This window comes from Diorhabda carinulata, chromosome 1 (assembly GCF_026250575.1).
Source record: "Diorhabda carinulata isolate Delta chromosome 1, icDioCari1.1, whole genome shotgun sequence".
In the NCBI taxonomy this organism is placed as follows: Eukaryota; Metazoa; Arthropoda; class Insecta; order Coleoptera; family Chrysomelidae; genus Diorhabda; species Diorhabda carinulata.
Window position 1 is genome coordinate 7,276,014 of NC_079460.1, and position 25,166 is coordinate 7,301,179.

The window sequence follows — 25,166 nt, forward strand, 5'->3', positions numbered from 1 at the left end:
TCGTATTTTGAAACAAACTGCAAATATCCAGTGATATCGTAGCTCAAACTTGACCATTTTTTTTCTGATAGTTATTTGCCGGGTAAAATGAAAAATCATAAACTTTAGTAATGTTGCTTTGATATACATCTTCAATTTATGAATTTTTGATTCTTGTTAAACTTCCGTGCTTGAATTTAATAGTTCCGTACAGATTAAGTGGTGCATGTCGAATAAACCACTTATGAGTAGCTGATTCATTAGTATGTTGAAAAGATTACTTCTACAATTTTCATCTTTCCCAACTTTGTTTATTACTACCAACTTCACTTAAATCTGAAAGATCGGTAGCTGTAGCTGAGACGAATTATCCGAGACCAAAGATAAATTTAATGACCCTTTGTCGCCAAAAGTAATTAATCAGTAGTTTTACAAATGGTTGTTAACGGTTAAAAGAAATTACGTGGTATTTTTTCCACATGAAAAGAATTGTTTAGGATCCCATGATAAAAAATAATATTTTGAATTTATTGTTGTGTATGAGCAAAATGCGTGACATATCAAACCAATCGGCACATTGATAATAATTGTTTTTATCGCCGAGTTTGATGACTAATATCTCATTTGATGAAAACAATATTTCGTCGTTAAACATTTATTATATTGTTTAGATATTTGCAGACTTCAAATCTCAGATGTGTCTCAGTCAAAGCAGTTATATGTGTAGAAATGGTAAAACGGATAAAGTAAATTAGAAGCTCTTCATTCGATAGTAAAACATTAGTCCGTGTGAAGATAAAAAAGCAAGGTGAGCTACAATTTCTATATTTTATTCAGATTAGATCGTGACGTTCCTAATATGAATTCATTACTTAGCTGGGTACTGGTATAAAAGAAGAAATAAAGTGGTTTTATTAAATATGTTCCATTGTCACAAACCAAATCGGTTAGTTACTTACGCGGTTCTTTGTATCTGTGACACGCTTAATGAATACTTACTTCTCTTACCAGTGAAGCCGTAAAGTGCGTAGTGTAAAGTATATACAGCAAGAAATTTATTTCAATTAGATTTATTTTATTATAACTATATGTTATTGATCATTCTCTAGAGCAAAAATGACTAAATGGTAGGAGTAATAATCCCAATAAAATTAAGTGGAATGTTAATAGGTTTCACAACTTATATATTATTAGTATTTTTAGTAGGTACCGTTTAATTGAAGAAGTTCCGTATTATCATTAACATGCCCGGCCGACATCTTTTTCTAGTAAGGAAAGCTCATACCGGCCCGTGGTTCTAGCTGGACAGATCTTTTTTTCAGATTAACATTTTTTACAAAGAACCATAATACAAATATTACGAGTTCTGTGTGCACGCAAATTTTAATTTTTCCTATTCCTATCCCCCTACAGTACCTTCTTCCGTTATCACAACTTTTAAATTAGCAATATTGACTGGTCTATTAAAATATACTTTAGATTTTAAATAACCCCATAAGAAGTAATCGAGAAGAGTCAAATCTGGGGATCTAGCCGGTCAATCGATCGTTCCATGTCTTCCAATCGACTTGTTTAAGGTTATTAGTACATAATAACGCAAAAATTGAATTTATTCTTTACCGCGTTGTATATACACGCCATTGAGCAGCGTTTACCATGATTGAAATTAAAAATATCTTCTCACATTGACTTATAAACCATATATGTTGTTAAATTATTGAGAAAAACTGTATAATAATAATTCAAATGAATTTCCTCAAGTGTGGGATTTGAAAAAAGGCTATCTAGCTCGGAGAGACAGAATCAAAATTCAATGAGGAATACTTATTGTATGCTCCCTCTGATTTAACGTCAACATTATTTGAAAAATTCGACACATATTATATCCTGAACCCTTTCCAAATATCTTTCCTTGAAGATAACATTATAAATGAGTTGTAATCTCGTCATCTACACAAACCATTCAAAATGGAATCAAGAGCAGCATTTATTTACTCCAATGTAATTTTTCATAAGCAATTGATATCCACAGCTAAAGTTACTGTTTTTTGATAAGCATTATATTATAATTATGTTTTGCTCTATAAAAAATATATTGTAACAAGTGAATATCATGTCATCTACCTTGGGTTGTAAAGAGGGTGCCTCATAAGTAATGTCGGTTCCCAATTTTTGTTTATTGAATAATTATACAAAAAAGAAAGCATCTATATGCGAAGTTTATGAGGCCCTTGTGACCTTGGTAAAACCATTCTTTGGTTTAAGGTGCAAAAAAATGTAGCCCTGCATTTTCAACATCTTCTTTGTATACAAATTTTTTTTTCACGGAAGAATGCCATGCATATAAATAAGTAGTAATTGACGGTGCAAGGTTCGGATCAAATGCTGGATGTGGTAGGAGTTCAATACCACCAAGTGTTTAAAATCGATTCCTCTTTGCTACGGGTTCTGGTAATTGTCTTTTGTATAACTAGCGATTTTCCATGTTGCGATGTTAAGATAAATTTTTCTATGCAAGTAACTATGCGTCTAATAAAATGATCGGCAGGGCGAGAAATAGTTCACACACCTCTACTCGAACATTCGCTTGAATCTTGTTATTTCGTGTGTGGCACTATTCGACAACTTTCATATATCCTACCTAATGATTTCAAATAGCGACGTATAGTATCTTTAGAAGTTCCAGGTATCCAATAATTGGCTAGTGCTAGTACTAGTTACTGCTTCTCTTGTAACCTCTATATTCCACGCAGGTGGGCGACCTGAGCACGAACGATCCTCAAGCGTCAAATCTCCACTATTAAAAGGATCCAAACAATTCTGTGCTGTTTGATAATTAAGTGTGTCTTCTCCTTTAATTTCAAATATTTCCTTGCGGCCACGGCTGGTTCAACTGCTTTAAACTTTTACTTCCAATATCTTAACAATACACGAATTTCATATTTATCTCACTACATATTACTGCGTCGTCCATAACAAAAGAGAGAATGATTTAAAAAAAGTGAAGCAATTGTACTCTTCTTAGAATTAAAGATTAGTCTTAACAAGTTACGACATGTTTGAAGTGAGACGTAGGAATTTTCACATATGAAAATCGACATTTCTTATAAGGCATTCTCTCTATTTGGGTTACCCAACTTCCAATGTTGTTTGCCTGTGGTGGAGAGAAAATATTAATTTGTGGACTACATTACGTTTTCAATTGAAATAGATATACCAAATAATCAGCAAATATTTAAGATATGATTTTTGTCATGAATTTCTCCATTGGTGATTATTCTCTTTATTGGAACATTGGAGATTAGTTATACATACAACAAAAAGATTGTACCCAAAACCCCAAATTGGGTTGGAACTGCTGTTATCACTTCTTATTAACCCTAGCTTGAAATATAAATCACCTGACGTAAGCTGTATAGATACAAATCAAATGTTGTGAGCTCCTTTATTTATTTATTCAAACAACCCTTTTGAAACACAAATGGAGATTTAACTACATCCACTACAAATCAACACTTTAGATGTCAGTTATTTGTGGGTGCCCTCTCAAAGAATTCAACGAAGAACTTACCCTAAGCAGCGATGTACATATAATGAATAGTGTGGTTTATAGTGAAAGCTTCCATCAAATTGAAAATTCATCTTCAGTTAAGACTAAGACAAAGGAAAGTGTTGAACAATTGCCACGATTATGAAATAGTTACCTAAAACAAGTCATAGTAACCAGATAAGACTAAAATTACGCACGATTATTTATTACATAGAAGTAACAATTCTATTACAACGAGGAAAAGCCCTTAACAAGAGTATTGATGTGAACTGGTTAGATAAATTGTGTTCGCGACACCAAGACATTAGAAATCATAAAATGTAATAAAGTGAATCAAAATAAAAACCCACACTTTACGAATAAAATTGCAAATAGGTGCTGGAAAAAATTTAGTTTGAAAAGAAATGTCACGATTAAATGGAAACATTAAAATATTAGATTAGGAGAAATGTTTATTAAAGAGTACCTCTATAATTTTTACGTGAAGACGTGACAACAGTGTATATCAATGACTTGCATATCACGTAATAGTGATTCGTCGCCTTTTTTTTCCTAATGCAGTCTTTGTGTGCCTGATAATTGCACATCTGCAACACACTGTCTAAATGTAGGTCAAGCTCCTTCAAAAGCCTATTCTTATTATAATTGATTACTTCATATTACAAGATGAACTATTATTACTTTAGTTTATTTCATGCTGTTATCCATTTTTCTTCAAGCTACTAATATTTTCTAATGAAAAGTGTGATTAATACTTGAAACTCTCAGAATATGTATTTTATAAAGCATTTTAATATATTAGAGTTTCAAACTTAAAACTACGGTATCCTTTCTTTGTGATTCTTGGCTAATTTCCATACAGGCTTAAATATCTGGTTCAAAAGTATAAGCTTATTATGTAGAGTCAAAGTAATTTTTTGTAATTAGCCAGTACATTTTTCTATATTTCAATCCCAGTTTTTCTCTTCTCTTTTTAACATACTCTTTCTTTCGAAATTTGGTATCTAAGGTAGTACCTAAGTATTTTGCTTAGTTTGAGTGTACAATCAGGTTATTATTTGTTCTTTTGTTGTTAATATACTGATTTAGTCATAGATACAGTGGACAACTGCTTGTAGCTTGTTGGTTTTCTCATCTTTGCTCTTTCCTACTGCTAGAATGGCAGTGTCGTCGGCGAAGGTAGCTATGATAATGTTTTCTCACTCTGGAATATCACACGTGTACAGTAAGTATAGGAAAGCATTTATTAGGCTAGTTAGTTTGACTATTGCTTTATTGGGTAATTTTTTTCAAGTTTCTTCAGTGATTTGTTCAAAGCCTGGAGCACTTTTTGGATTGATATTTTTTTTACTTCGGTAAACACTTCTTTGGGAGGAGTGAACTCTATTTCTTGGTGAATCTGCAGATGTTCTTTCAGAGTGAGTTCTTCATCTTGATCTTCATGTGGTTGAAAAATTATTCTAGATGATTTGCAAATATTGTTGAATTTTTCTCATTATTTCTAGCCCATGTGCCATCTTCCAATGTGATAGGTGGTATTTTCATTAGGGGTCTTTTTAGTCTCGTAGTGGTTTTCCAGAGTGGGTAGTGAGTTCTGCTGTCAATTCTCTTAGGTGATTTCGATTCTTCTTCAATTTTTTATGTAACATGGTTGAGAATAATTTTATTTAGTGGGGCTCTAGATTGCTACCATTTTCTTCGGAATTTTTTTTAAATATTAGTTCCCTTATGCCTTTAGTATACTTGGTTGCAGCCATCCTCCTATTTTTAACAGGTGTAGTTTCCTGGAGGACAAGTTCTATAATACAAAACAAATTATAAACTAGATTAGGAAACAAAATTTATAATGATGAAGACAGTGCAGGGACCCAATTCAAACATATAGATATAATAAAAAAAGAGAAACAGGAGGCACCATGTTTTAATAGTATAATCTATATTAATTCTTGAAGCACAGGAGAACGACAAGATGTATGTACGTAAATTTATGGCTTACATCGAAATATTTCGATGCAGGCTGAAAGTCAGTCGAAGCGTCGACAAATATTAACACGTTATACATTTAAATTGAACAAAAACCGTGATCATGTATTAAAATATGTGGATAAATTGTTTCATGTTTTCGCCTGTTATAATATTTGAGACTTGATTTTGGAAAGTAATCTTGAAAAAGCTTCGTACGCTTTGAAATAATAGGTATACTGTATACCAAACTAATAGTGACTCATAAACTGTGAATAAATGTTTGTTGCCTTTGAAACGCTAATTCTACTTAATGACGAACGTTGATAATTTCACGAATCTGCATTACTATGTTTAGGTATTAACATCCTAATTGTTTATAATCCGTAATCCCAAACCGCATTTCGTACCTATTAATCACTGCAATCGGATATTACGATCACGTGATATAGACTCCGAGTCATCCGCTGATGGTGAATAATTCTAAATCATTTTGTTTTATAAAATATTTGAATGCGAATGACACATTTAAATAAGAACAATAACTATGTCACTGAATCCAACCGAGATAAATTTGCACTTATTTAACTGATTAACTAGAAGATGCTATCTGGGAAATTTGTTTAATAAATACCGATCCTTAAAATTATGCATGTGTATATTATATATATATATATATATATATATATATATATATATATATATATATATATATATATATATATATATATATATAAATCTCTCTTAAATTTTTATGTAAAAGCCTATCTTCATATGCAGGTCTTTGTAAGGCCTTTGAGGTATTATCGAAAAATAAGGTCAATTATTCTATTTGAGAACTCTACTACTAAGATTCCAATACTGGTAGCATTTTTGGAATGTTTTTTTTCATATGGGTTCCTTCTCCTTTCTTATTTCTATATAAATGTCAAAAATAGTATTAAATCTGTTGATCAAGGTGGATGTAGATAGAGAGGAAAACTTTTAGCATCCAAAAACTCGAATCAAAGTATGGAGAATGGAGAATGGAGCCGTTGCTTGCCCTTAGAAATGGTTATGGTCGTTATATGTCGTCACAATCGAATGACTATCTTTTTGTGTTCGAGTTTGACGAGTGAGATGGTCATCGGTTTTCCATTAAGAATTCTAAATTTTAGTCTCTAAGTAATACGTATAAACCTAACTTTTGTCTCCAGTAAAAATTTTGATAATGGATCGGCATCAGGATCGGTATAAAAATGATTTTTAAAAAGCACGTAAATATAAATCCGATTTTTTTACAAATCAGCTAGTAAATTGCTACGCCCGTAGAATTTAACTTTTTTAGTTTAGCTCATTCGAATAGTCTGTTTGAAACAAGAAGTTGGTTAACTTTTTGCCATTTTCTGATTTTGCTTGCTTGCATTTAATGGCGTCCTGATTATATAGTAGCCAATGGGTTTAACTTGTCTAAACACACCATGATATGAGACATACCAGTTGAAATAGATATAACGTAAGTAATGCTACTATGAAACTTTATTCAAACTATTTTTTAACACACGTCGTACACACTGAATGGAAAGACATAGAAGTTTGATACTTAGTAGCAGCAACATAGGAAGGATAAAAGCTTCGAAATATACTGAGTACAATATATATATATAATATATAGTAACATCTGTATTTTTAATTACACCTCGTATGTAGACTGAATATGAGAAATCTATGAGATCTAAATAGGTATCAAAAATATGAATTTGAAGAATACGTGGAGGTAATTAAATTTATATAAAAACACAGACACTACCATTTTGTTCATTTAATTGGAAAACTCAGATTACAGTCATTTAATGTAATAATTATTGTGTGGTTTGATGTACCGTTAGAAAGATAAAATTTGCTTCCAGCGTGCTGAGTTCTTGCTAATAGGTCTTAACAACAGTTGTTTTTGTTTTGTATGTCATAAATTTATAATGAATTAAAGAGGAAATATCATTTTTTTTCAAACTTGGTAGATGCGTGGCGTATATTAAAGCCCAAATATACATGTGGTTCATAGTAGATGATTCAATAGATTATGCAAGATCAGGAAGATGAAGTGTATCAAATCGTGAAGTTGATGAAATAATTGCTACAGATTATTACTAATTACAACAGCATTAAGCCATAATTTTATTAAGAGGGCGATATGTACATCTGTGTGAACCATTACAAAGAAATAATTTCCAGAGCAAATATTAAAGAGTTTTTTGACTCCATCTTATCTAAATATGAAACATGATACTTGATACAAATACGATCCTGAAACTGAGAGAAACAGAGGTCAAGATTCAAGATATTCAGTTTCATTTTAATAAGTTGAAAATCAAGAAATTATTGGAAACTTCCTATTATTTATGTGACATTTATACCAGAAGATTGAACTAAACCTTATCACGTATTAGAGCTCCTCTCACAAAAAACAAATTTCCTTTGTGACTTTTTTTTATCGACTTTTCTCCATATTCTCCTAACTTATCTCCGTGTAAGTACCAAAACTAAAAATTTCAATCAAAATAGCATTTAAGAACTTTCCACCCAAACGCAACGGTGAAAAAAATGGTAATTATAAATTTCAATTTGCCTGAATTGGTAATTTATGTTCGTGTCTTGTAGTTGTTGATCACTCGTTTCTATACCGCTATAAAAATTGATAAAATAATATATTCGCTTTTCATAGATTCAAATATTATTAACCTAGTGAAAGATGGTTATCTCAATACATATAAACATTTTGACCCAGAGTTGATGGAATATACGGGTAAAATGTCAGTATTTATTATGAATTCTTAGTACGTATATGTTGAATTATTTAAATATTATTATTAGTGAAAACTGAAAGGAAGTCTGGCAAAATAATATTACGAATAACAACCTTCACAGAAATTGCTGTTCGTTGCATTGGCAATACTTCTTACAGCGACACCGAAGCTAAGACCAAGTGGTTCGTATTTTTTTATATGAAATGGAAGTATATTTATAATAAAATTGCATCTAGAAAACTATATTCAATTAATTCTAACAAATATTTATTTCAATATTCTAGAGATAATTGGTTAAAGAATTTCCTCATTAATAGTCTCAGTTTACGCAATTTTATCATAATTAAAGATCGGATTATATGCTAAATGCTGAATTTTTCAGAAAATGTGGTTGTTCTAATGTGACTCATAGAGTTTGCTCTCCTCTTCCGGGTACTATATTCCAGGCAGTTAATTAGGGACTCCCAAACATTTTCTCAATAGATGCGGTGGGGATTGATGTTTTCAATTTTAGTTTATCATTAATTCATTACCTCATCACTTCATCAATGGCTGTTGGTCGATTAATATAAACGTTTAGTTTTTCGGTAAAAGCATTTTTATTTCTGAGTGTAAATTTCTAGATCAGAAGTTATCTCAAGCTTGCTTAGATCACTGGAAAAATCTTCTCTGAAGCCTGTAGAAAAATGATGAGTTTTTTAAGATTACTGTCCTCCTCTCGTTTTGGTAAGTTTGAAAAAAATTTCTTATTCTAGGTACCGACAAACGGAAATTTTCGGTGATCTAACATGTTGGGACAGAACTACACAAGTCAACATGTAAGGAGATGAATGATTGGGAAAAAAATTCAAGTACTCCTAGACGGTAGACCGACGTTCATGACTTCATCTAATGAACAACAAGAATTAATGCTGATTGATGGGAGGCGATGATTTTGCGAATGTACTTCTGAAAAAACCGATTATTTTGCACGTAATATAATAGTTCCTACTGAAAAAAATTTACTCATTATATCAGATGCTCCTCACATGGTTACAGGTAGGTAACAATTTAAAATAATTTATTCAAATTCAATTCATGTGACTTGTTTAGCTTATGCGATGCAACAGAGTGGCTAAAAATATTAGATGTCTTTCGAGGATTCGGTTCTATATTTGGGAAACTTGGTTGGAAGCAGTAATATTCTATACTGAACGTTTCGTAGCAATTGAGAAATTGCTTGTAAAATTTAATGCTGAGGACAGTACTGCTATTGCAAAGGCACAAAGCTTCATTGGCAAATCAACTAACCTTTATCAAAATGCATCACAGTTTTGTAGAAAAAGCGATAAATAATTTAGAGAAACAAAAAATATTTTAATAGAATCCGTTGAAATTGATGAAGAATTTGAAAAAAATATTTAAAAATTTTCAGGTAACATTGTTCAGATAGTAAATAAAAAATATTTAACCGTTTATAAAAAACAGCACAACCTTCGAGAAAATTTACAAAGTTTTGAATAGAAATTGAAATAAGTAAAAAATTTCCGGATAGATAGTTACAAAAGATTGTTTGAGAATTGTTAGAATAATACACAAATTCCCTATTTGTAGGTATCTCCAGCTTTATCAATAAATGTAAATAATTTGTATTCTTTTAAATAAAAATATACAAAACATGCATTTTGAAATTTTTTAGTGCATATATATGCCCATGTTTCATCAAAATTTTTAGCATATGAAACCTCTCTTTAATAATCACTAATAATTGGAATAATGAAATACTAAATCCCGTTGAGTTCATTTTATGATCATGATTTACAATCTACCGTTTCCCAAGAACCATTCTCCAAACGAAAAATAATGGAATATTCCATTACACATTCACCACAATTGCTTTTATTGCATTACAAGAATTATAAAAAATTAAGGATACATTTTAAGTAATTATTGTAATTTGATACGAGACGTTATAATTTCATTCGAATAGTATGATTTCCGTTTCTCTTGTAATGGCAACATTTTGTAAACGACGAAGAATGGGTTGTATAAGATTTTGAATATCATTCTTCGGATAATTTTCTCATTTCGTACTCTTATAGGGATAATCTCATAGAATTTCCGAATAAAATTCCCTCGTCTCATCCGATACATTGTCGAACGGATTGAGCCTCGGGATTTAAATCTTATAACTTAGTACTTAATCATCGGAATATTGAGGTGTAAAATAATTTTGAGAAAAACTAAGATATTAACCTCATATGATCCGAACAGAACAAAAGGGTAATTTATCGAAGAATAGTATGCTGTTATTCCAGCAATATTTGTATATTTTTCTTGTAAACTCAATTTGTTAATCAGCACAAAATGCTTAAAATTTATTGGTCTTCCTCCGTATTCCAGTTTGTTTAGTTATTAGAAAAATTATTTTTTTATCTTTAGAAATACAAAAATCTGTACAAAAAACTTTGTTACTTCTTACTGATTTAGTAATATTAATCATCACTGTGCAAATACAATTATCCCCCATAATTGTGTAATAAACAATTTTCATGGCGTCAATGAAATAAGATATTTAATGAAGAAAATAAGAAATAAGGTTTAAAAATCGATAAGCTACTACTTCTAATTAAATAAAATATCGTAAACTTCTAGTTTTCCGAGCAGTTTATGTTTAATCAAATGTTTTGCTTCACTGATTCAATACCTTATAGCCAGCAATATAATACCTCACCCTTATGTTACCACACGATTCAGTGGTTTTCTGACAAGTATTGTTCCAATGTTGCTAATGGTTGAACGTGATTTACTTTGTAACCGTCTTTTATATTTGATCAAATAATTACTGCTGCCAAGGTTAGCTTCATTTTTTGTATCAGAAAAATTATTAAGTAATTGTTTTGAGAGAATAGGTACAAAGTGAATTTAATGTCTCTTTTCTCAATGCTTGATGCAAACATAAACTTTAAGTAAGTTTATTCAACGACATAGAGGGGCTCCTATTCATATTTCTAAGATACATAATAAGATGTATTGAAAAGTTGTGTCATTTGAATGAGATTTGTGTTTAAAATAACTTAACTCTATAAAGCAAAACAGTGTAAAAATGATACAACCAATTCAGTATTGGTCTATTGAATGTGGTTAAGATTTATGTGTATTAGACCCCGTATCATTCCCCAAAAGCCCAAAAGAAGATTGGTATTCCATAAAATACAATATCAACATATTTATGAAAAATGTATCTATCGATGTGACGAAGGAATGAAATGGGTCGTTCAAACGAACGAATTGTTTGTGGAAGGAGCAAATAGAAGCAAACTTTTTCTAATTTGCACATAATTGAAAATAATCTCGTGGCCAACAATACTATGAGCGCTTCATGATTCCAGAAGCCTTGTTTTTTTAATACTAGAAGTGCCTCGAATAATATTTTTCGTGCAATTGCACGCGAAGTCAGTATTTCGCGTTCTCATCACAGTCCGCGAAATTTAATTTTGCGGCCCTTACCCACATCAACTGCCGCGAAACCACACGTCACCACCTAATTTGAATATCACTTCCCAATTTGACATTTCTAAAATACTACAAAGACAAGGATTATTTTTTATTGAATACCAACAAATACATAAGTACTTATTTATGAAGAATAATAACATTAACTGTACAGTTTGTATTATTACTTATATTTACTCCAGAAGTTGGAGCAATTACATCTAGTGTTTCTGAATAATGGTTATTACCTACATTCAAACTAGATACTATATCGCCAGAAATTGAGTTGGAAATTTGCTTCTCATTTTCGATAGATTCTTCTCTATATCCTTCCGCTACTGTCGTGGACTTCCATCCCCCGTGACGTCTAAGAATTGACATATCAGCCCCAGTATTGGCAAGCAGCGTGGCAGAACTTCTCCGAAAACAGTAACCCCTATATGTTTCAGGATTTGGTTATCTGAGATACTTGGCATCATACTGGGTATTTTCCCAATGGTATGCACACAACTTGTGCGGCGTACTTTCCGTGTACGTATCTCAAGAATATACGACTATTAATAATAATATGTTTTGGTCGAATTTTTATGAAATCAATATAAGTAGCAGTGAAAAAACGCTCCTTATCTGTTTTGGTATCAGGAATGGTTACTATTAATACAACATTCTCTTCCTGAATATCTTCAATGACCTACTGCTTTTCTTTTCAGGAATGGTACTAATTTTGAAAACTGCTTTTCGATATTGTCTCGTATGTTCAGCATGCACTTCAGCATGGAATAAATGCTCCATAAAGTTGAACTTTCTGCAACATTTGATATCTGCATCAAATAAGCCAATAAAATCTTTTCAGACACCGTCTTAATATTCTGTTTGTCTTACCAATCTTGAAACTTGCCGTAACATTTTTCTTACTGCCGTTTAGATTTTTCGAGTATTAAAAGGAAAATCGCCGAATTTACAACGCTTTTGGGTTCAGGAGGAGTAGAAAGTACTGAAATATTTTGTCAAGAACTGTTAAAATATTTTGTATATATTGAAACATATCATTTCCATACCACACGGTGACATTGTTAAATAAATTGAGCTGCTATTTATTTTAGAGCATTATTTTTATTTGCAATTATCTAGTTTAATAATTTCAACGATCGCCCGAAAAACAGTGTGTATGCCATAGCCGCGAAACTTTTTAACGACCTTATGATTATCTGTTCTCTCGACAGTTGAATGCTTTAAAAAATAAAATTTTTTGTTAGATTCTGCACATTTTTATTGAATCCAAAGGCAGCTTACCGTCGTGTGGGTCTTCTCAAAGAATTATGATTAAATTGCATTGAATAATTTAACCACTTTTCCAGATTTTTTATTTATTTCCTGGCATTTCTTTTTACTAATGCAGCTAGCTGTTTGTACTTTTTCTTGTTCAATTTGTTTCCCCTGTATTTGAATATTATGTACTTCTCTTGCTATTATCATAGCTAGTTTTATTGGTGTATAGTTTCATATTCATTTCATTCATTGTCGTATTATATATTTCCAGATTATGGAGATCGAAAGATCTTCTTTCGATCTTTTTAACCATATTAAATCATCCGCGAATATAAATTACATTTTATATGTTGACTTCATCCTCCAAGTCCCTATATTATATTCTTTAATCTTACTCTATTTATTGTATTATCCCTATTCTGCGTTGTTTGTTCGTACATTTTTATTATTTTTGTACATTACTCATGGCTATTGTCTTATTGTCTAATTTAAATTATGATTAAGTATTTTAAATATATCTCCTTTACTTATTTGATCAATTTGTCAATCAATGTGATTCCTCTAGAGTTTCTTCGATCTTATTTCTTATTTTTTTATACACTATTCTTGTCGTTATTTTTGCTGGTATGCTTGTTATTGTCATACTTCGGTAGTTTTCACAATTTCTTTTGTCGCCACTCTTATATGGGTAGTATAATTCTTAGCTTACAATCTTCAGGTATTTTGTCCTACCGCATTATCTCGTTTAGTAATTCTGTTAATTCATTTATTCCTGTGATGTCTCCGATCACGTGGTTTCAATTTCATTGGTTCCAAATAAAAGACTAAGCTGAGAATGGTTGGTTTATTCGATGTACAGAGAAGGAATGACTGACAACTTGGTACTATTGTCTATCTGCGCATGCATGTACCTACTAGAATCAGTAATAAATTAAATTAATGATATATATTAATATTAAAACTAATGCGGGATATTTGAATATCATTATTTCTTTCCTATAATAAAATTCCGTTTTCATTCGTAGCTTTCATCCCTTCAGCTATTATATTATGTCTTCTTAGAGCTTCTCCTAACTTTAATGTTTTAATTCTTCTACTAATTCTTTTTTCCTTATTTTCTCGGAAACTTCATTACTTACTATTTCTATCATCTAATCATCTCTTTATTTCTTTATCCTCCTACGTGATTATACTTCCTTTCTTCTTATTTATAAACATCGGATTATATAACTTTTTTGTTCTCAATTGCTTTAGTACTCCATAAAATTAGTTTAAGGTATATGAAATATTTAATTTTGTTTTTTCCACTATTTTATTGTGTATTGATACCATTATTTGTTTAAGACGTGACAACATGATTTTGAATTGAAATGAAAATTTTTCATGGAAGCAGAGATTTAATAAAATTGAATGAGAAATTAAATGTTATGACGGAAACGTGAATATTGTAACAAAAATTGAGAACAGTTAATTACACTCCACCATCGCAGCTTTAAATCACAATTAACAAATAATTGGCATTTTGACAGGTGATGAATGTACAATAAAACCCCAAATAGTTCTTTCGGTGGCCGCAGCACAAGCATTTGTCGGCAACTGCTAAATGAATTTCAGTTGACAGGTTTGAATAATCCGTTCTCTATCGGTAAACAAGGCTGTCACATATTGAATCGACTGAATGCATAGTCACATGCAGCAGGGTGCAAGTGTGCAGGGGTATTTATACACCGTCGGATGAAAGCTATTGCATCGCTATTGCCCAGATTCAATTTCCAATATGCATATATAGGGAGCAACACAGCGGACACAACACGGTTTAGGCGGCATTACTGAAATGATCGGATTTCCCATTCCCAATAGTCGCTTTCCTCTTCAATATAAAACCGTGAGTTATATGATAGACATTCGTAAAAAATTGTTGGAAACTGCATAATATTCACCTATACAGAATAAATCATCTTGTTGTCAATAACTATTTGGATGGTAATTGTGATGGTATCTCTAATACAGGGTTTATGGAGCGATATTACGATATTCGTTTTCTAGAGAGAGGAATTTATTATGATGATACTTTAGACAAGTAGTCATTAAAACATCAAAACATCAAATAGAATCGCCATTTTTTGCTACTCCCAACTACCATTAGGTGGATGAATTTATGAACACTGTCTCTTACATTCTTAATTTATTTGAAAACCTTACACTACACTTAACTAACTTATAATAATTAACTTATCTACACTTAACCAACAATTTATTTAAATTCTTCGGTTACTTTTCTATTTCGGTCCGTTCACTATGACTGTTCATTATAAACTAACCCACTCAGCTAAACAAACGTTTATATACTCAAGAAATCCTCAGAGGGTCTAGAAAATACAGAAACGAAACAAATCAATAACAAGACCTTTCTAGAAATTATTACAAAAGAAATAATGTGAACAAATCACCTTCTATAATAAAAATTTATACCAAAACAAATATCAAACGAATTCCGTGTATTGCCCAATTTTAGAATTCCAGTACAACCAGACAGGTCCGGCATCTGGGCCCATATCGTGGACTTTTTCGTAACAAGCTAATGTCTTCATTAGAATAAAATAAATCAAAAAGGAATAAAGAAATCGTTCAATAATAATATAGTAATCCAATTAAAATTATTCAAATTGTTTATATACGTAGATATCTATATTGATCTGGCTTTGAATTTCAATTGGACAAAGATGATGTAAATAATTTGCTCAAGAGGAAGGTATCAGACGGTGTGAAACAATTCAATGTATGCATGACACATTTCTTAATACGTGGAGTGAGTAATTAAACTATTTTTGACTTTTTAATGTAAAAACATAACCCAACCAGATTTATGCAAAATGGGCATGGTAAATGTCGACAAGAATGTATAAGGACCATTGAATCGTCGAATTGTTTTGAAGTTATCTAGAAGTATAATTATAGATATATTTTTACTAAAAGTTCAAATATATTTTTTTTAATAGATAACTGGTCTATGGAAAATGTTGAATCAAACCATATGAAAAACATAGAGAAAAAATGTAGAGTTGGAAATGCACTCTTAACAAATTTTATTCCTAGAACATGTGAAGATGTGGACAGAAAACAAAATTAAAATAGCGAATAACAGCTAACGATTGAAATTATAATGATGTTAAACATGAATTTTGGCTGTGTAGAAATTTCCTATTGTTATAACAAGAAATTTAATAACTATAAATTTGATGTGCAATATGGGAATCAATTATTCACACCTGCACAAAATTATTGAATCGTAAATAATTATCTTCCGGACCCGTTTATGCCATAAAGCATTTTATGCGAATATACTAATTAAAATTCACAAATGTGCATAACGAAGACCTTTTCATGTATTGGTTTTAAATGACAGTTTGATCCACTCTATATTTCAAAGCGAACCGATAAGGCTTTAATAGACTTGCAGTTCATTATATCCTGATTAAAGTTGTAAAACGTAATTGCTTGTATAAACTGCCATGTACGTATCCATATATATCCAAGTGTTACAAATCATTCGGTATGTTGTGTATCACCAATAAATGCAGATCCGTAATATTCACTTCTACACAGAGAAAAATGAAAAAACGCAATGTCGTCGTAGATAGCTTGATTCACATTCAAGTCGATGGATTTGATCTTTATCTTAACGTCACGAACATTATACATGAGTAAATACAATGTTTTAGATGTTAATACGAAGGCATTTAAGTAATAAATAAATAATTTTGTTCAAAGTAGTTACTTAGTTGTCAATGAAGTAATTTAGTCACAATAATTATTTAAACGCCTAAACTCAAAAGGAAAAGAAGAAATAAGAATTAAAAAAACAACACGTCGACACAGGAGGCCTGATTGTATTACTGCCATCAACCTAAACAAAGAATTTCTGAAATATACTTTTTTCCAGGAGAGATACTGTAGAAACATCCCGAAAAATTAGCTAGGAATAATAATCATACAACTTCAGAATGTAAAATATCGTCAGAATAACACTGAACATAAAATCACAAAATTTATTGCTTGCGAAGCTAAACCACTTCAACATGGTTAGTATTAAAACCAATATTTAACGGAGGCCTTAAAATTTGTTACTACTATTGTCTTTCATGTCCTCCAATAAAAAAAGGACATAAGGACATGAGACGTGCCGCATTGTACACCAACCATTAAAGTATCAACTAATCAGCTAGAGAAGTTTTGTTAAACACTCAAAATCTAATTAGAATTAATTCCACAGTTCCTCAAATAGTTAACCATTAACGGTACTGGTCTCTACAGGTTAAGTTAAATGAAACGAGTTTTCCTAAAATAAATATTTTTCATTTGGTTAGACTTTACGGCGTGGAACAGCCAAATAGAATAAATTCGTTGATAAATAGTTATCCAAGTTGAGGAGTTCAGTTTTTAATACAATACATCAGATCAGGAAATCGTACTATTCAATCTGTTTATCGATTCGAGGCTTCCCATTAACCGATTTGGAAAATTTTGGTTCAGGTACTGTCGGACATTGATTTGGTAATAGAGCGGTGTTCGATCTTTCAATTTGTGTCGGGTGTTATCCCCATACCCAATTATTTCCAGAATGCTTATTTTTCTGATATTATTACGTACAGTTAACGAAATTCATACCACAATAGCACTGACATTGATCACTACTGTTATTTAGGCAGACGACAAGCTCCTAAGACATTGAGATTTAAACGAAAATAAGCAAAACTTTTTTATATTCCATTTAAATCATATCAGTACAAAGGGACACTTTTGCTTATTATCTCAATACGAAGAGCTAAATGGGAAATAAGTATTTAGTATAATGTAGAGAATTTTGTGATATAAAATAATTTTCCTTCTTTTATGTCACTTTTTGTAATAAATATGAATTTTTCCGAAACTGTTGAAGATATGTATAGGATATAGTCCATAAATTATGGCTAGTGTTTTCTGATGAATCTAAAAAATAAATAATAAACAGAGTGTTGCTTTTAAAATAAGAGAAATTGTATTGGCCCCCGTCACATGACACAACTTATATAATTCTGTTCTATTGTGCAATTGAAAATACAAATCCAGGCGTTTTTCCCAAAACGCTCTCTTTTATTTATTAATAATTTCTCTCATTTGACTGCTCTATATCGTATGTGTCTTTCTAGAAAAAGTTTAATCAGACTGAAGGCCACAAATCTGAAAATTATAGAAAATTTTGAAAGATATTCTTAATATGCAAAACTCTGTAATAGATTACTCACAAGAGTGTTTTCAAATACCAGCACCCTGTTCTAAATAAGGTTGGTACGAGTACTTACGTCTGACTGTCATCCCCAAGGTAGCATAAAATGTGGTTGAGTTACGTAAGAGAGACGAATATGTAAAATTACCAGAAAAACATATTCTTCTAGTAGCTAACGAAGCTCTAGTTCTGATATGAGAAAGGAGTAACCCAAAAAATAGGTACGTTCCATTGTTTGAACAATATAAAGTTTTGAATTTATAAAGATTCAATCCACATTCAGTGATCAGTAGATGTAGAAGAGAAAGCTCATAGAAAATAAAGAGATTGTCTGTCACTTTGTTTATCAAATGAACATACAATTAAAAATCCTTAATATTCGAAGTATAGTTAATTGTATTCTATGGCTTTAACCCAACGAACATCAATCTCTAAAGTACAACAAGAGACCTTAATAGAACTATTCTTCGGGCCTCTATTAAAAAATTTTATTCCGCGCAACTTTCGCATTATGTGGATGAGCGTTGTCTTTTTGTGAGAGAACCAGCTTTCAGTTAACTAAACCTGTATATTTCTCCTCATACATTCACATTAGCTGTCCACTACATACCTTGTCATTGATAATAGTACAAAAGTACACTAAATCTTAATAGTTTAGAAAAATCCATTTTTTATCACAAGTAACAATGTGAATTATAAAACTAGATTAATTCGTGTGGCATTCGACAATTTTTATAGATCTTCCTAATAATTGGAAATTGTGATGTATGGTATATTTAGAACGGAAACCGATAACCAGCGAGTGCCGATACTAGGTTGGTTTTTCCACAGCTTTCCTCAATAACCTACGCAGGTGGACTACTTAAACGCGAACGATCTTCAAGCGTCAAATTTCCACTTTTAAAACGATTAAACCAACGCTGTGCCGTTCCCATATTAACTTTGTCTGCCCCTTCAATTTCAGATATGCCATAGCTGCTTCAAATTTTTTTCCAATAACGTCATAACAATGCAAGAATTTCATATTTGTCGCACTCCATATTATGTTTAAATTGAGGCATTGAAATTTTCACGTATTATCAATGAAAAATTAAAAATCTGTACCTATATGATATAGTAAATGTACCAAGAGAGTATTATAAGACAAAAGATAGAAGAAAAGCTCACTAGTTAATACAATGGCAGTTGAAATTTGTAGGCGTACACTGAGAAAAATAATAGAATAGCACAAGACAGATTCAAAACTACATAGAAATACCAGATAGTTGCGGATCTATGGATTATGAATATTGAGATAGCGGAGAAAGAAGGAAAGCAAACTGTTGTGAAGAAATACAGAAAAACATGGATAATTCCAATACTGGAATAAAACTTATTTATTCAGTGGAATCGTGCCCTTTCAAATAATCTAGGATGAATTTTATGATTCATGCTACGGTTCTATATTTCATTGGCATTTTCTGTTAAAGTCCTATGAATATTAATTAGGTGTGAACCGGTTAATATTTACTATTTTAATCAGCAGATCTATTGATCCATGCACATTATTTCACTATTGGTTGATCTAAATATATAGATAAACACAACATCGTATGCAAATTAATTGATATCTCTACCTGCAATTGCTTTAGAAGTCACTCTAAACTTCTCTGGGATTAATTACAGATTATGTTTGGTCAATAGTATTTGTGTCGGTGTAGGTTGATATTGGCTAATATAATGTGATATTGCGGTTCTTGATTCAATTGTTTATACTAGTATAATTTGCAAATTACTATATGGTAAGGATATATATAGCTTATATAGCAACATACTCGAAATTGAAGCTCTTCCGTTGCCAAATTTTGAGAAAACAGTTAATAGATTGATAATCATATCTGATAAATGATGTCTGTAATAAAAATTGAATTCGAAATTTTAGGTAACTAATGAATTTTTTTTCATTATGATTGTGATATATGAGGAAATTGTATTTAATCTAGTATTAAGCTGAAGAAAATAAGTGAAATGCTATGAGTTGACTGATAAATTCAAATTACGGGATAATTTATCTTCAAATGAAAAGTAAGGTATTGGTTATTCGATTATGGATGGCTATGATGAATTAAAAGCTAGAAAATATATTGAAAAGTAAATCCACCGTTAGATATGATGTTGAAATAAAATTCGTTTTTTACTCCACAAGTTAGAGGTAGGGTAGAAAACCGATAACTTTTATAAGTTAACTTGTTGGTATAACTGAATGAATATTACACGAATCGTCCGAATATCTCTCTTAATTGGAGCATGTGTTCCAAGAAAACTGTGCGAAATATACTATTTACTGCCAGTACAGGAACCCTTACAATCATCCTGTCCGTCGCGCGTTCCGATAATCAAGTCATGGTCTTCAGGGACAGAAGGTGAGCTAGGTGAGCTAATTGTCTGCGATATTTGAATATGATAACTAGTTTATTGAAATATACGTCAGACAGTGTTGAGTGTTGATGTAGTGGCAACAGAGTGTTCAATTTGAATATCACTAATGGTTCCAATATTACAAACGAACTATTTACGTCTGTGACATCAAGGTTAGTACAAGTAGTAAACAAACAGGAGGGATATATATATATATATATATATATATATATATATATATATATATATATATATATATATTTGTGTGTGTGTGTGTGTGTGTGTGTGTGTGTGTGTGTGTGTGTGTGTGTATTGTTTTGCAACGTTGTATAAAGGTTCGCAAATGAAGACTAACTGTGCTGGTTGCACACTAGACAATCTGGCAACGTGACAGTTCGTAGTGATAAGTGAAGTTTCAATCAATCAATCAAAAAATAATATGCTTGACATAATATATTTCGAGATGGATCATATCCGAAGTGTTTATAATGTGAATAAACTTTTACACAGGTTTAACAATTTTTTTCTATAATTATATTTGTTTGTGCATTGAAATTTAAGCTGTTGCCCCAATTTACCAACCATCTAACTTACTCTATTAGTTTATATATTTTTTATCAATGTTCTATTTTATATTTGTGTCGTTCTTTAATAATAATTGTAATTAAATTGCCGTGATTATTGGAAATCATAACGATTTTTTGTGAAATGAATCGATTATAAAATACAAGAAATGAATCGATTATAAGAAACAAATTGGGTTTCAGATGTAAAATAGCTTTGATCACGCAATGATTTGTGAATGCGGCTTACAATCCTATGGTTACCACATCGAATCCCATTAAGTCAATTTTTAATAAAAAACTTATAAATTTCTACTGTAAAAATATTTTTAATCTGATGATGATAAATTTTAAGTATATTGTGAATATATAGTTACAGAAATATATAGAAAAATGGTATATAGTGGAAATAGTTTACCTTCCAATGGCTAGCTGAAAATCAACTATTGAGTAAAGTTAAAGTTTATTGTCATTAAGAGAAAACACTCAAGAAGTTTAAAATTTTCGAGTTGGTGAAGTGAATTTGTTAAAAGCAGAGTATTCAAGTGTACGTTAATGAGTGTAAAAAATGTATTATGAATCTAAGGATGCTGTTGAATAAGTCCTTAGCTAGTTACACAGTGGTAATTTAAGTTAGATGCTAGATGTAAATTACTGATTGACCTTATGATCAGATTGTAATGTTAACACAATGCCGCATAATTGTTATACATGAAAAAAATTTATTTACAATTATGAAAAATTGCTTGTGATGTGTGAGAAAACAGTTAAAGAATAAATGAACACAGTAATAGCATAAAGTGTGGGCGTTTAATGTATACAGTGAGTTATTAAGCAGAGGGGTAAAATTTAAAACGTCCACATTTTATAGTATTACTACGTTCATTAATTCTTCAAATATTTCTTCACACCTTACAACGATCCTTTAATAATTTCAAATTTATCACTTTGTGCTTTATTATAAGAGACAATGAAGTTAAACTTCACTTTATAACGGATTTTTCAGCTTATTATTATAGTGATAGTTCGTATCGGTACCAACTTTCTTTCACATTTTATCTTCCTATATATTCACAATATCTTCGGCTTTAGCAGCAAATCTCCTCACAAGCAAATTTTACAGTAGGCACAAAAAACAATGGAAGAAATTAAATTGAGACTTGACGGTCTAGAGTTTCAAGGTTTTTTATGTAGACTTTCAAATTGGAACGGATTTTTTTGTCGTTACTAGTTTTTTTATTAGATACGTTCGGAAATTATCTATCTAATGGTAACAAAATGTTGATAAAGAAAAAAAATGACGTTACGTGGTTTGCGACTTAGCTGACGATTATACTTTTTAACCTAGTCATCTTCAGCATATATTATAATTATAGATTAATTGCAGCCAAATTCAATCCAAAATTTTTATTTTTTAATGTATTTTAAATAGAATAAGGTTTTTAATTTAATTTTATTTTCACTTTATGGAAGGCAATGTATATTTTCACTTCTCTACTAGACTCACAAGGAACTTTTAATTTGGTGTTATAAACTCTTATATTCTAGCTTTTCATGGGTTCTTCGAATATTTCTACATATTTATTTATCTGAGAAATAGTTATTGGATAGCGGTGTCAAAATAATAATCTGGTGTGAATGGGACAGTATAATAAAATTTCATTTATTGTATAATCCTCCAATAAAATGTTTGAAGTATGTGGTTATTTCCTGTCATATTTTTGATTGATTTACGTTATAGAAGATTTATGGAGGTATTAAAAACGCCCAACAATAGGCAATACCATTGAATTAAGTCATTTTGCATTGTTATTGCATAATTGCTAGCATATAAATCATACCTGTTATCTCATTATTTGTAATGTCATAGTTAGAAAAATTTTATGGGTATTAAAGTTGGCTCTCTATTTCAGCTCATGTAATGGAATGTAATTTTGTAGGTTGGAAGATATCTTACAGATTGGAATCTTTTTAATATACAGGTTGAATAGTATAGTGTATAAACATTTTAAACACTCAATCCTGCGTCAAAAAAATGAAGATTCAAACTAAAATATTCAAATAAAACATAGACCTGCTCTAAAATCTGGTGCATTTTAAGTCAATATATGAAAATTATATTGGCTCATGTTTTAAATATGATTGGGTATTTTTTTACATATTTGGTATTGGATATAAGGGTATGGAACTAAATCAAATTTTGTTCTCAATCAGTATGCGCTCCTTATCAAAGGAAACGTAAAGGGTAAGGTGGGATTTTTCTTCATAGACCTCTTTTTATCGTAGAAATTAGTCGAAGTTGGAAAATTTAAAATCCTCATGTTCCTCAGTAAGGATGTTTATTATTGGGGGCATATCAAGCCATTCTAATCCAAAGGAAGTAATAGTCGTCAGAAGTGTGGAGTCAAATGAATAAACTTCTAAATTTCGTGGTTATTCAGCCATGAGTATTGTTCAAAATCAGGAAATATTCTAGTAACATAATAAAAAAACTAATCTAGTCGAATGGGACACATTGAAAATTTAGTATAAACAATTTCTTGCATATTTCGATATTGAAGTAGTATTGGTTAGTTATTTCTATTCTATTTTTACTGAGGATATCCCGCCTTTTAAAATGTTTATTCTAGACAATAATCAGCTATTAAACCACATTATTTTCAAGTTGTATGCTATTCAACATAGTTTATATTACATTGATTGTACTGTTAAAATTTTTATGTTTTAGAGTGTATTAATTCATATTGAAACTTAAACAGCAATCTTGTTTTTGTTGTTTGTTCTTTTAACGAATGAATCCTTATGATGGCAAATCCTATTACGTTATATACCTACAGATTTGAACACAGGCAATCTTGTAGGCCAATTTTTAACTGTAAATAAAGATTAGATCAAAAGAGACATAAAAAAATATTACGAAATTTCAATTTTGCCAGTGGCCTAGAATTTAAAAAGGTTAAACATCTAGATCCTTTTGTATTCACTTGGTAGGAGATAGCTATTATATTTTGACAAATTTTTGTATAGCTTTCTATACTTAAAGCCACCACCAAGTATGAATAATAAAATATGCACTGTTTTGAAGAAACAAGTGATATGTTATTTGACTGTTTTGGTTTAAATATTTCAGGCTCATGAGTTGATATGTGACATATTTGAACCTATCAATGAATGACCTTCTGAGTTCTCCCTTACTGTACCATTACACATGCTATTATAATGTTATTTATAAGTTTTCAATTGTTAATTGGCTGTCAATACAATGTAAGTAACATATTTCATTTATACTTATACATATTTTAAAATTTAATTAATTCAAATCGCGTCAATGTGTTCTTTCATATCATTCACAATTCTTTTAGAGAAGTTATATGCTAAATTTGGTCTTCAATCAGTACAAATAGCTGAATGCCAGTAGTCGTTTAAATGCGTTCTAAAGTATGTCTGCTCTTTTAAAATCCAATTCAAAAGATCGAGCTTTTAAGCTCACGATAAGCTTTGTTCTTGTGAATATTTCCCGACAAACTCTTGTTCTCTTATTTTTAAAGTCTTACAATAAAGATGTCTAAAAAATGGGAATTCATTATATGTAGTTTTGTACGTTTTCGTGTTGTAAACTACGGAACACTTTGAAAAGCAATGAAGTGACTCCAGTTACTTTTTAAATTACCTGACGGAAACAAAAATACATTAAAATTGCATTGAGCTACAAAGTAAACTTTAGAGAAAAGCTTTATTGGTGTGATAGATTTATAGGTATTCTGACTGTGACAGTAGAATTGGTTAATCTATCGTATAAAAAGAAGCGACGTCGTCTTTCTACGGTTTTCGGTGTTTCTCTATTACTCCCAATTTGTTCCAAAACAAGGTAAAATGTGGGATCGTAAAATATTTGTGTTGACGGCTTCACTGAAGACCTCCGA

At 30.8% G+C, this 25,166-nt stretch overlaps 1 long non-coding RNA gene across 1 annotated transcript in view; it reads left to right on the forward strand.

Annotated features, from left to right (window-relative positions):
* Positions 1–592: 592 nt before the first annotated feature.
* Positions 593–25,166, forward strand: part of LOC130898312 (uncharacterized) — a 43,882-nt gene continuing 19,308 nt past the window's right edge. The window contains exons 1-2 of the long non-coding RNA XR_009059881.1: positions 593–787; positions 9,030–9,246. This is a non-coding gene — a long non-coding RNA (uncharacterized LOC130898312). The remainder of the gene's footprint in view (positions 788–9,029; positions 9,247–25,166) is intronic.